This window comes from Peromyscus leucopus, chromosome 8a, assembly GCF_004664715.2.
Source record: "Peromyscus leucopus breed LL Stock chromosome 8a, UCI_PerLeu_2.1, whole genome shotgun sequence".
Classification (NCBI taxonomy): domain Eukaryota; kingdom Metazoa; phylum Chordata; class Mammalia; order Rodentia; family Cricetidae; genus Peromyscus; species Peromyscus leucopus.
In genome coordinates this window covers 51,600,532-51,613,916 of record NC_051085.1, presented here as the reverse complement: position 1 = coordinate 51,613,916, position 13,385 = coordinate 51,600,532, and the positions used below count along the sequence as shown (strand labels likewise).

Below are 13,385 nucleotides of genomic sequence, written 5' to 3'. Positions count from 1 at the left end.
GCTTCAGCTGTCTTCTTAGTTCTCTATGTAAAATTCCCAGGCCTCATTCTCTTAGGGCTAATACCGCTCTCAGTATCTCCTGATGAATTAGATAAAAAGAAGCGGCTTTAAGGTTTGTTTATATGAAGACAGGAAAGCTGTTTCACTTCTGTTCACTTACTTATCTTTCTCAGACCTGATGATGTTTGCCAATTTTAAGAGCTCTCTCACCCAACTCCAAGGTTTCTGTGGCCTATACTGGTCCCAGCTTTTACAGACAAGCTAGCATTGGAGAGGGTAGAGAAGCCTCCCTCCTTCCTCACTAACCCAACCACTTCCATTCAGTGCATTCCCTCTGGTTATAGATTGAAAGATGTGTTTCACTGGGCTGAAACCAGGCCCTAAAAATCTTCATATCTTTTAACCCAAAGCCAGAGTCTTTTGCTCTGACACCAAGATGCAAATCTGTTCCAGTTGTCTTACACACTTATAGATTCCTGCATAGGTCCACCCCTCCTTCTAGACTTGTGCCAGGACCAACTCTCAGGGGCTCTTCAGATACACTACCAGCCCCTGCACCAGCTCTGAGGATGCCAACCAGGTGAATACTGGCAAGTTGATTTCACCCACATCCCTGATCATAAAAAGGCTCTGTATCTCTTAACTCTTACTGACACCTTTACAGGATGGATGCATTTCCTACCTCCAGAGAAACAGTAGACATGATGACCCCTGTACTCCTGCTTTGGCAAGCCATTCCCCCAAGCTCATGGAACATCACTGCTGGTACCACCACTCCAGACTCAAGGGCATATCCACTCTTGTGTCTCACTCATTCACCCTTGCCTCTTCTGTACAACCAGGGCACATCTCCATTTCATTCTTTCTGACAGTTATCACTCTTCCCATGGCTAGCCCTGATGGCTGATAATAACAATCTATTTTTTTTTCTCCTAGCAACCTGCCTTCTCAGCTCCCTCAAGGAACATATTTTCTGAGATCTCCATGATGACAGACAATTGGATGCTTTTTCACTCACACCTCCCGCTGTGTGTGATCCTGACTCCCAACTTCCCTTGTTGCATGAATCTTCAAAGTTCTTGCCAATTCCTCAGCTGGTCTTGTTTCCTCAGACTGGAAGCTTCTGTGTCCTCATCCCAATGGCTCTCAGCTGAACTGTGTTGCTCCAAAGCCTGAAAGCTTAACCAGCCAAAATGCTTCTAGTTTCTGGTCCTCACGCCTTATATATCTTTCTGCTTTATACCACCACTCCCTGGGATTAAAGGCTGGCTTCCTGGGATTAAAGGCGTGAGTCACCATGCCTGGCTGTTTCCAATGTGGCCTTGAACTCACAGAGATCCAGAGGGATTTCTGTCTCTGGAATGCTAGGATTAAAGGCGTGTGCTATCACTGCCTAACTAGTGGCTTTTCTGTTCTCTGACCCCAGATAAGTTTATTAAGGTACACAATATTTTGGGGAACACAATACCACCGCATTCCCCCTCCCACTTCACCCCCAAATCAGCAGGAAGCAGTCTTGAGAATTCGGTGCCCTCATTCCCCACACTTGCTATTCATAACTCACCTTTATGTAATAATCAAGAGAGGTATGTTAGGATCTGTCCAGGGTCCTGACATCATCTTACATAAAGCTCCCTTTAAGAGAAAACTCCTCCCCTCTCTCTTTCTCTCTATTCCCATGTGGTGTGCACCTCCTCCCTCTTTTCCTCCCTCCCCTTTCTCCTTCCCTCCATTCCCAATAAACTTTCCACGTGGACATGTGTTTGCATGGTGTGAGTAACTTTCCACTGCTCCATGCTGCAGCCCACTGAAGTGCCTGCATGGTGTGTCTCCCTCATGCTCTGGGATACCTTGACCCAACCCACCAAGGCCTCCTGCATGCCATATCATAACACCAATAAGTTCCACTCTGTGCAGTCTTGGGCCTGTTTCTTTGACCTCACAGCACCTGGCAGGCCAGTTCTAACACTCAGGACTGGGATTTTCTGAAACACCTGGCATTAAAGTTGCATTCTTAAGTTAAATGAGCATGCAACATTTACTGTAGAGGAATATCAAGCAGCCTTCTTGAGATTAGCACAGAAAAGGTGAGTTTTAATGGCTAACAGATGAAGGTGAAATAAAGCAGATTAAAAGGAAGGCAGAAGAGATTATTGGAAATAATGATGGTAACAAAAAGTGGTCAGAGGATGCTTATTGGATAAACGAGTAAAGGAAAGACTGAGAATGACTAGGGTGGAAGTGAGGAAAGTGATAAGGTCTTGCCCCAGATGTTTCCATCCTTTTTCCCATTTAATTTTCTTAAGCTGCCTCATGGCTAGGGTTAGGGCTCAGAGCTACTTTAGTAACCATATGCTTATAAACAAAACTGCCTCTGCTCCACACCCTGCCTGCTCCCTTTCATCTGGATTCCCACTAATGGGTGGTGTCCAGAGACACATGTGGTGGTCTGAGTAAGAATGGCCCCAGAGGCCCATATATCTGAATTCTCAGTCGTCAGAGGGGGCGCTGTGTGTCACGGGGGTGAGCTTTGAGGTTTCAGGAGTCCACACTAGGCCCGGTGTTGTCTCTATCTACAGACCAGGATGTGACTTTCAACCACTGCTCCAGCACCTGCCTGCATGCTGCCCTGCTCCCTGCTGTGATGATGACGGACCAAACCTCTCAAACTAAGCAAGCCCCCAGTTAAATGCTTCCTTTTTTCATAAGCATTGCCTTGGTCGTGCTGTTTTCTCACAGCACGAGAACAATGACTAAGACACACAACAAAAAGTCTTTCTCACTCACATAACAAATGACTAACATGACTAAGACACATAATAAAATGCCTTGCCTAGACCAGGCATGGAGAAGGGTTATCATGACTCTAGGATGAAGAACAAGGATGAATGTCATTTTATAAAGAATGACCAAAGACTAGTCACTTTGATTTGCCAAGGCGCAGCCTTGAGGAGGAGACTTGGTTAAGGGGTATGATGGCAGACATTTGTAGAGAAGACCAGTGGATAGGTCCTACCTTCAGTTCTCCTAAAATCAAGGAAGGCAGCTTGACTGACTGCCTAGGGGGTGAGTGGCTAGGGACAGGCTGTTCACATGCAGTGAGAATCAAGTAAAATCAGAATCTTTCCAGTTGCTGGTGATGCCACCTGATTTCTATCCTGCCCAAGTTCAACAGTTTTCCCTGTGAACTCTAAGAATGTACCACATTTTAATTTCTGGTTACCACTTCAACTTAGCCTGTCTTAACTATACATTTAGCTTATGCCTAGCCAATGAATTTCAAACCACAAAATGTATCTCTGTGACTGTGTAGCAGAGAATGGGAAAGGGTGCACTGAGGTGGAGAGAAACACAGTCCAGCAAGAGTCAATCATCTGACAGTCAGTGTGAATAGCACTCTCAAAGCAGACCCCTCTTGTCTTCAGGGCTCCTAAGGGATTGCTTCCGGGATGACCACAGACATTTAGATCTACGCATGCTCAAGTTCTCACGTGTCACCTTCACACATCCTGTCACATATTTGAAACTATCTATTGACTACTTACGATGCCTAAATGCCACATAAATGCTGTATTAGTTGTTATACCTAGGCATCTTGGATAAGACCCAAAGGCTGTGCAGAAGTACAGAAGTAATCTTCAATCTGTATATTTTTATACATGGTTGGCTCTATCTGCAAATGCCAAAGTCATGGGCAGATGGCCAACCATACCCCTTCCTTCAGCTACAGTCCATTTTTGCTGATCATGTCTCTACTGTGCTGATATGTGAAGGTCTTCTCTAAATAAATATGGATGAAAAACAAGGGCAACAGGACTGGAGGTCTAAAACCAAGGCTTGCCTGGTGATAGGTTCACAACACACAGTTAAAACATGCTATACACTGAAAACAATGGATGCTACACAGTCTCTCTTACAGGATGATAGGTTCACAAGACACAGTTAAAACATGTTACACACTGAGAAACAATGGATGCTAGACAGTCTCTCTGATTCAGAGTTTGAGTCTGTCCCTCAGTGTCCTAGGGATTCATTTCTGGAATGGGGTTTTCTAGTGTAGGTGGAAGATTCTCATGTGGGAGGTAACTTTCCTACAACCAGAGGAAGGGAATGCTCTTATCGTTGTGATAAGGCCTCACCTTGCTTGGTCCAGTCTGCTACCATTAGCTAGCCTTGCTTTGTCCAATGCTACTTCTCCACAACTGGTCATTTCTCACCAATCCTACAATATAACTTAGGATAAAACATCTCTTCAGGTCTTCATGTCCTCATGAAGCAAATCTATATGCTTTTCTCTTGTCAATCTGTGTTTTGGGTAAAGTCCCTCTCTCTACAGCGACATTGCAGGCTTCCTGTCATCCACATCTGGACTCAGTTATACATTCTTTCAAAGCATGCTAAGTATGCATGTTATTTACCCTCTAAATATTCCATTGCTCTTTTGTGATAAAAATTTTTTTGATCTATTTGTACTTCATCTGCGATAGAACTCTCACCAGGTTTACATTAAGGAATGGGTGAATATTTTGTAATATTAATTTTGGGAAGCAAAATAAATGACAAAACATGTACTGTAGTTAATTACCCCAAATTTAAATTTCTAATACAATACTTTGGATATCTAGTTCGTTTCTCAAACACCCTTTCCCTTGCTAATTTATATGGCAGACAGCGGGGCAGGTAGCTAGATTTACAGTTGCCCAAACACACAAAATCTTGCACGATATAAATTACTTCTCACTCCATTCTTCTTGTGACTAATTAATTGTCTACACTGCACAGCGGCTGCCATCACCGGTGACTTGCGGAGCTGCAGCCGTCAAAGGGCATGATGGATGGAGGGAAGCTCAGAACAGACAGAGGAGCATGCCTGTGCTCAGCTCTCCGCTTCTCCTCCTCTCGATGCATTCTGTTCATGTCCAGGTACACCACATTACACAGATGCCACGGTAGATATGTCCGTGTTTATACAAAGAACAGAACGTTGTGCTGCAAATTCTTCTGATTCGATCTCCAGAAGCATGTGAGCACCTCCCTGCCAGCCAGGCTGAGCCGGGGGAGGTGGGGAGGGGCGGGGTAGACCTGGCTCTTGTGCAAGCGCTTCAAGTCCAGAGGCGGCTGTCTGTGGAGCTCATCCTTCTTGTTTGCTTCTTGCATCTGCTCATTAACAAGGGCTTCTTTTTCAAAAGAGAAGAGGAAGGGGACTTACTTGGTTATTTAGGCTTTCCTTTATTTAAAACGAAAAGTACTGTTCACAGAGGAAATACATATTTGCATATGCTCATAAAATATTTACATGGAAATATACAAAATACAGTCATTTAGGATCCATTAATTAGGCTTTGAGTGGAATAAGAACTTAATGGAAATAGAATTTGTTAATTCATTAGTGTTGGGCTATAACTCTGGCACCGTTTTTCAGTAATTAATAGGACCTGAAAAGAACATTGTTTGGTTTTTATTGCATTTTTCCCTTTAACACTATTCTGTGTGATCTTAGTATATTTTAAGAAGTGGAAAGCATTAAGACTCATTTTATTAATATAATTTAGAGGACAGTAGCCAATGACCTTTACACACATGTCATTTTATTAAAGTATTGCCTCAGGCCACACCATGCACCCCACTCCAATTCACTGCACCCCACCCCACTGCACCCCACCCCACTGCACCCCACTCCACTGCACCCCACACTGCTGCACCCCACGCTGCTGCACCCCACGCTGCTGCACTCCACTCCACTGCACCCACTCCACTGCACCCCACACTGCACCCCACTCCACTGCACTGCACCCACTCCGCTGCACCCCACTCCACTGCACCCCACTCCACTGCACCCCACTCTACTCCACTGTATCCACTCCACTGTATCCACTCCACTGCACCCCACTCCACTGCACCCACTCCACTGCACCCACTCCACTGCACCCCACGCTGCTGTACCCCACTCCACTGCACCCCATGCTGCTGCACCCACTCATCTACTCATGATGATCTCCTCACCCCTCATCATATCACTGGTTCATGGCCTCTGGATTCATGACTTGCTTGCTTAGTTTATCCTCCCACACTGTAAGAGCCATGTTGTAGAGAATGTGTCTGCTCTGCTCCCTGCTGGAGTGCAGGCCCCATAACAGTGCGGAGCGGTCAGCAAGCACTCGGGGAATGCTACTGAATGGAGGGTGCTTCTTGCGGAGTGTGGTTAGTATCCACACACAGGTAAAATCAGCCCATCGGCAAGAGCACAGCTTCAATATGACTAGACTTTATATAAGTGAGTTCTGTTCACTGGCATAAATGACAGTTGGCGAACGCTTAACAGCCCTGCCTAACTCCAGTGCCCGAGGATCTGACGCCCTCTTCGGGCCTCTGTGGGCACTGCATGCATGTGGTGCACAGACATACATGCAGACAATACACATAAAATAAAAATAAACACAGTCAAAAACCTTTTTCTGAACTGAACCTGGCATGCAGGCAGCTGTCTGCTGAATGACCTAAGCAGAAGAAAAGGTGGAAATAATGGTGTGTTTGAGAAAGGACCAGTGTGAGCAAGAGTTATCAAGCAAGAGACAAGATGTGTGTTTGGGATCTACACACAAAATGACTGTTGTTGTATAAAAGATATAGAGAACCCAGAGAGTGCTGTGAAACATTAATAACATGCAGAATTTCTATTCACAAAGGTTTCTAAGTTTCAGGAATATTCGATACTTTCTCAGTGATGTGAACAAACACTTGGCAACAGTGACTTAAGGGCAGAAGTGTAGACTTGGGGACATAGAATGTGTCACAGCAGGAAGGCGTGGCAGCAGGCAGCGAAGGAAAACAAGGCTGCTTGTTCACATCTCAATAGATTGGGAAGTACAGAAACGGCCATGCTGGTGACTCCTGGCCTTCTTCCTTTCTCTCTTTTTTATTCAGCCATAGGTTGATGTTCTTTACATTCAAGGTGGGTCTTAGCAAAATGGGTGCTTCATCGATGTACTTACTGTTTCTCAGTCCTACCAAACTAGACAGATAGGTCCCATAGAGATATACTCCACAGAGGGCATATTCATTCAGTTACAGAGCTTGTGGCCTTCATGAACTAATCTAAATTTTCATATTATTAACAGGTCAAGACTTTGCTCAGAAGCCGAGCGTCCTGTGCCTCTTCCTCCCCCTCCCTTCCTCTTCCCCAGTGCGGCCCCAGTCATCAAGAGCCACACTTCTTCTTCACAAAATGGACCATCTGCTAAATTGCTGCTTGAGATTTGAAGCTAGTCTCAATTGTTAGTTTATTAAATGCAATAAGTTACAATAATGAAGTGTTAAAATTATAACCCACATGAGCAGGAAAAGCTAGCAATTCCCAAATAGAATTATAAAAATCTTAAGTCTTATATTTTTTGACTTGTGGTTTTAATATCTGCAGTCTAGTCACTAGCACGTCTCATAATACATTTACAAAATAGAGAGAAGAATGAACACAAGTGAGCAATCCCTTTGTGTATACATGAGCACTTTTTCATTACCCAAGTGACTCTTCAAAATGGCAGTTAATATATCTGAAGTAGTTCTTTCAGGGAAGGGAGATGTTTAAAAAGCTAAATTCTCCCCAATCTAATGTTATACTTTCTTTTTGAAAAATGCTTCATGACGTTTTAAAAAAGTCATGTAACTTTCTGTAAATGAGATGCTAAAAGATGTTTTCCAAAGGATGGATAAAGTTTATTGAGAAATTCACCATTCCTGGAAAAGAAATGAGAAGACAAAGGTCTCCTTTAGATAGTCCTGACCACCTTGATTTGCTGGTAAAATTTTATAAAGTGAAAATTGAAATCCTAACTTCAGTACAAAATTAGGAATAAGATATATAGTATACACACACACACACACACACACACACACAAATATTGCATACATATGAAAACAACAGGCTGCAATTATCACATTCTTTGTGTCTTGTTCTTGTGATTTTTATCAAGAAAAACTTGTCTTAATTTATACACGTGTGCATAATCACACACATAGCCATATGATATGTATTATCTAACTGCCTTTAATAAAGCAATTCTGTGTGAAATAGAGTGTTTTATTTTATTACACTGACTTTATACCAGGGAAGCCCTACACTTGGCCTCACACTAGGAAAAGATTGTATCTCAGCACAGTCCTCTTTCTGTAGCTTAGATAATATACTAATGTATCTAAAAATATTAAAGAATTAATGAAAAGTTCTCTGGTTCATATGACTAAAATCTATCAATATCAGATGAGCAATTTAAAAATCATATACATCCCTTCTCCAAAGTAAGAAGGCAAGTTCCAAGACAGCAAATGAAGGAACGATTCAAATCCAGAGTGGGTGCCCCAGCATGAAGCCAAAATAAAGAGGATGGGCCTCGTAAGGAGGAGTTGCAAATCCATGTGCCATAGAGACACACTGGAGAGCACGCCTCAGAGAAACCCTCATCCCAAGTCTGAGAGATTTCAAAGAAAGGGCAAATTTAAATGTGCATCACAGCAGTTAAAATTTAATATGTAAATATGAAAGAGACTTAAAAGGAGCAGATTCAAACCATGTAACCCACCGATGACAGTAAGAAAAGCCGTTATGTAAAAAGCAGATATGAAAATAAACACAGCTATGTTCTGTAAAGAAACAGGAATAAATTAAAGGAAGGGTATCTGTCAGAACTAAACAGAAGAGGAAGTAAATAAAGGAGGAAGTGGGATATAGTGTTATGAAGAGATAAAGAGGAAGCTAGAACCGGGGGATTAAAGGGGGCGGGACAGGAAGGGAGGGGCAGCTGATGCTAACAGCCATTTGAAAAGCTGCCTAGAAACCCACTACTGCAGAAGTTTCCTAAAGCATGCACATACACAAAAGGAATTCAAAAGGAGTCACCATATAATGGGGGAGTAATGTCCCAGTTAGGCATTTCATGCCACCAAGAAAAACCTCCAGTGCCAAGAATAGGTTACATCCTGTGGAGTTGCTGTCCAAAGGGGTCCCACAGACCTCCCCAGACATTGCGGACCAGTGACGAGACTATTGGTTATTCTTCATAACCTAGCAGTAAAGTACTACTGCTGAAGATACACTTATTTATGTTACTGAGCATGAAGAAGTTGAGAAGCTTCTCCCCTACTGACTGGAGTTCACGGGTCTGGAAGGTGCCTTGCATGCTACCAGAGGAGGAAAATAACCATCAATATCACTTAGCTACAAATCCTGCAACCACAGCAGGGACTCACCTGAAAGATACATTGGTGCAGCAGTGGAACAAATGTTCTGGGTTAATTAACAAACCACCTTTGGATTGCATTTCAAGCTCAGTCCATGAGATGGAAACCATACCTGACACTGCCAGTGTGGCCAAGAACCTGAGACTAGATGCCTATGGGAAAACTTAATACTATTATTCTGCTAAAGGAACATAGCAATAAAATGATATCTAACGAGATATTGCTGTATCTATAGATCTATGCATTGTTCAACTGTAGCGCGAATTCTAATTGGTCTTAATAATAAAAACCCAGAGTCAGATATTAGGGTGAAAGCTGAAAGATCAGAGAAGCAGAAAGACTTCTTACCTCTAGGAATCCTCACACTGAAAGGGCAGAGCTCCTGTCTCCATCCCACTTTATCACTTCCTCTCTCTGCCCAGCCATATCATTTCCTGTTTCCTCCTCCTCCTCATGCTGGGATTAAAGGCATGAGATCTCAAGTGCTGGGATTAAAGGTGTGGGCCACCACTGCCTAGACTCTTGTGGCTAGCTCCACACTCTGATCTCCGGGCAAGCTTTATTTGTTAAGAGCACAAACAAAATATCACCACATTCAACCTTCATCAGAGAAGTCACTTCTTATAGTAGATGGTATTTAACATAGAAATCCACAACTGGACAACATGCAGATAATAAGAGACTTTGAAATGCTCAGCCCTATTGGTTTGTCCTCATCAAATCCCTTCCTCCTAGGCTTGGGGATCTATGCAGAAGAGGAGGCAGAAAGATTCTAAGAGCCAGAGGTGATGAAGGACACTAAGGGAACGTCTTCTAGACTCGCCAGGGCTGAAGTAAACTCAGAGGCTTTGACAGCACAAACAAGACCTCAACAGTTTAAACCAGACAAAATCCCAGCTCTGAGAAGAGGGAGTGGATACAAGGTCCCACATCTTTCCAAGAAGCTATTTACAAATGATGGCTGCTGGGGAAGGGAAAATCTGTTTTCTCCACTGGAGAGTCACTGGGTGTCAACCACACTCCAGGGAAAGCCCATGCCCAGGAAGAGGACAAAACAGACTCCAGATAGTGTGTATATTTGTATGTGTGTATTTTTTTTGTCTTATTAGGTGGGTAGGGGAGATCTGGGAGGAGTTGGGGGAAAGGAAAGAATGCGACCAAATTTATTACATGTAAAACATTTTAAATAAAAAAGTAAATAAATAAATTTGAAGAAGGGATTGAGAAAAGTAGGAGAGGGTAACTAAATTAAAGATATTCAGAGGGATGGGGGCTAGAGTGAGAATGTACTATTTGAATTTAACAGGGACTCAAGAGGCTTTCACAAAGCAGTCGTGCCTAGGTAAATATGTAAGCAATAGTAATCATTTCAAAATGCTGAGCGGAATGCTGTAACTAGTAATGCCTCATTGAAATTTGGGATTCCCCCAATATATGGACGCAGAGATATGTAGATTGACTTTCTGCAAGTCATTTTAAATACAAAATTTACTAAACACATATAACAATAAAATGATTGCAGTAGAGAAAAGCAAAATGCCAAAATTATGTTCACCAAATTGATACAATTTGCCAAGTAGTAAAATTATTATAGTCTTTCGATTGGAAAAGCTTATCTATAGACAGCATTTGGGCTATGTCCTTAAAGCAACATTTTCAATGCACGCAGGACGAAGAATGTCAAAAAAAAGTCAGTCTATGACTTGATATGACATGAACTCTTTGGCATTTTAGCTTCTATTCCATATGACATTCTCCTTAGCATCAATGTCCAGGTCACCTAGGTTACAGGGTGCTGTGTTTCATCACATCCACTGTAAAACTCAGTTCCTCTTAGGTCACTATTGGCTAAGTGCTAATGAGGTCACATAGCTTCTCTGTAATGGGATACATTCCAATAATACACAAAGTAAATTGGAGTTGGTGGCTTTAGTAACACCCAACGAGGATCTTTGACATGGTATCTCTCCACATAACACAAAATGATCTGCGAAAAATCCCACAATATTTTTTCGTAGAAAAAATTCAACATGCAATTGAAATGTAGAAAACACAGTTGAAAGAAAAGGAATTTCTACAGATCTCAAGGCCCAAAAGAACTGGCTCAAAAACCACACAGTTTACAGGCAACTTGTAATTCTGAAATTTGAAGCACTCACTCAGAAGTAAGCAGATGGCTTCTTCATTGATCTCTTATCTCCTGCTTCTGTTTTTCTGTTAGAAGCATAAGATCTGACATAAATCCTGGGGCTGGAGGGGGTAAGGAGTGGCTATCACCGACTGGTTACAGGGCATTAGCTGTCCTCAAGGTGAAGTACTACTTTGCTTCCAACTCAACCCCGTCGACATCACCATTCTTAGACCCACTGGGCCAACTCTTATCCAGAATACAGACACACAAGGAACAGGAAGTAGGGACAGAGATTCCTGGGAGCAGATGACATTTTTGTCCTAAAAATAGTGTGTCTCATGAGCAAAATGCCATGGGTAAGAACAGATGAGGACAAAGCTTAGGAACTGCACTTTATGGACTGCAGGCAACTGTGCACCCCCTCTAGTGTAGTGTCCAGAGTTAGAGAAGATCCTGCCAGGCCCGCAGAGCAGGACCGGATAACATGGTCACACCAGACACTGAGTTATAGTTAGCTGCTTTGCAGTTTGCCTGAGACCACTAAAATTTAGTCTCGGAGCAATATTAGTAGATCAATATTAAGGAAAATATGAAAGCATAAGAAAACTCTTGCAGGGCTGGAGAGATGACTCAGAGGTTAAGAGCACTGGCTGCTCTTTCAGAGGACCTGAGTTCAATTCCCAGCACCCACATGGTGGCTCACAACCATCTAGAATGAAATCTGGTGCCCTCTTCTGGCGTGCAGGCATACATGCAGTCAGAACACTGAATACATGATAAATAAATTTAAAAAAACAAAACAAACAAACAAAAAAAAACAACTCTTGCAGGAGTTTAAAGAGTGGATGAAGAGAGGAAAATATAAAAGAGACGACAGCGGAGATGGGACAGGACAGAACAGTGTAGTCCACACACACATTTGTTCTAAGAATGAAGTAGAGCATGTGTGACCAAAATAACAACCCGTGATCTTACCAAAGAGGAAAGATTTCAAATAAACAGACAGTAAATTTGCAGTATTAATGAAGGAACCAAAGATGTTAACAAGTTTTAATGATCAAAAACAGTGTGGCCGGGCGGTGGTGGCGCACGCCTTTAACCCCAGCACTCGGGAGGCAGAGCCAGGCGGATCTCTGTGAGTTCGAGGGCAGCCTGGGCTACCAAGTGAGCTCCAGGAAAGGCGCAAAGCTACGCAGAGAAACCCTGTCTCGAAAAAACAAAAAAACAAAAAAACGGTGTGATTACTTACTCGGGTTGCCAAGCGATACAACACACAAAGCAAGCAAGTACGTTTTCATAAATGGACTGAGAATCCGACTGCTTTCAATCTCTAAGATTTATGTGTAAGGATACAGTGATGTCACATTCCACAGAGACATGGAGGGAAGCCATTATCATTTAAGGAAGCAATTATGTTTTATACATATGGAATCTGAAAAATTACACATTAACAACACGAGAAAATTGCACATATTAAGTAATAGTATTTTTTCTAAGGGAACTGCTTAAAGATAGATATGAACAGAGAGGGATGTATCTAAACAAGAACCTAAGACTGGGAATTTGTAGCTTAGAAAATGTGGATTTTCATTTATTCAGCCTGTAACCCAGTTTTGGAAATTGTAGAGTGTTATTCGTTGGAAAGGAGATATCTTACATTAGCGGGTGAGGATTAATATTTAATGATTTTGGATAGTTGTACTTTTTTTTTTCTAACAGCAAAAAATGTGCTTCATCTGTAATGAACTTTGAAAACATCCTAAGCACACATGCATGTACACACACACACACACACACACACACACACAGAGAGAGAGAGAGAGAGAGAGAGAGAGAGAGAGAGAGAGAGAGAGAGAGAGAGAGAAATATTCTCACATGGTTAGGCATCACACCATAATAATTATTATGGGGAGAGCCATGCACGGTGCTAATATAGTATGGATTACACATGGGAACATGTTGGCACATACATTTTCCAAGGGAATTACAATGAAATTATATACTAAAAGATGGTTGTCAG

General features: G+C 42.4%; 1 protein-coding gene across 2 annotated transcripts in view; it reads right to left on the bottom strand.

Annotated features, from left to right (window-relative positions):
• Positions 1–13,385, bottom strand: part of Pacrg (parkin coregulated) — a 479,746-nt gene that overhangs the window by 377,947 nt on the left and 88,414 nt on the right. The window lies entirely within an intron of this gene.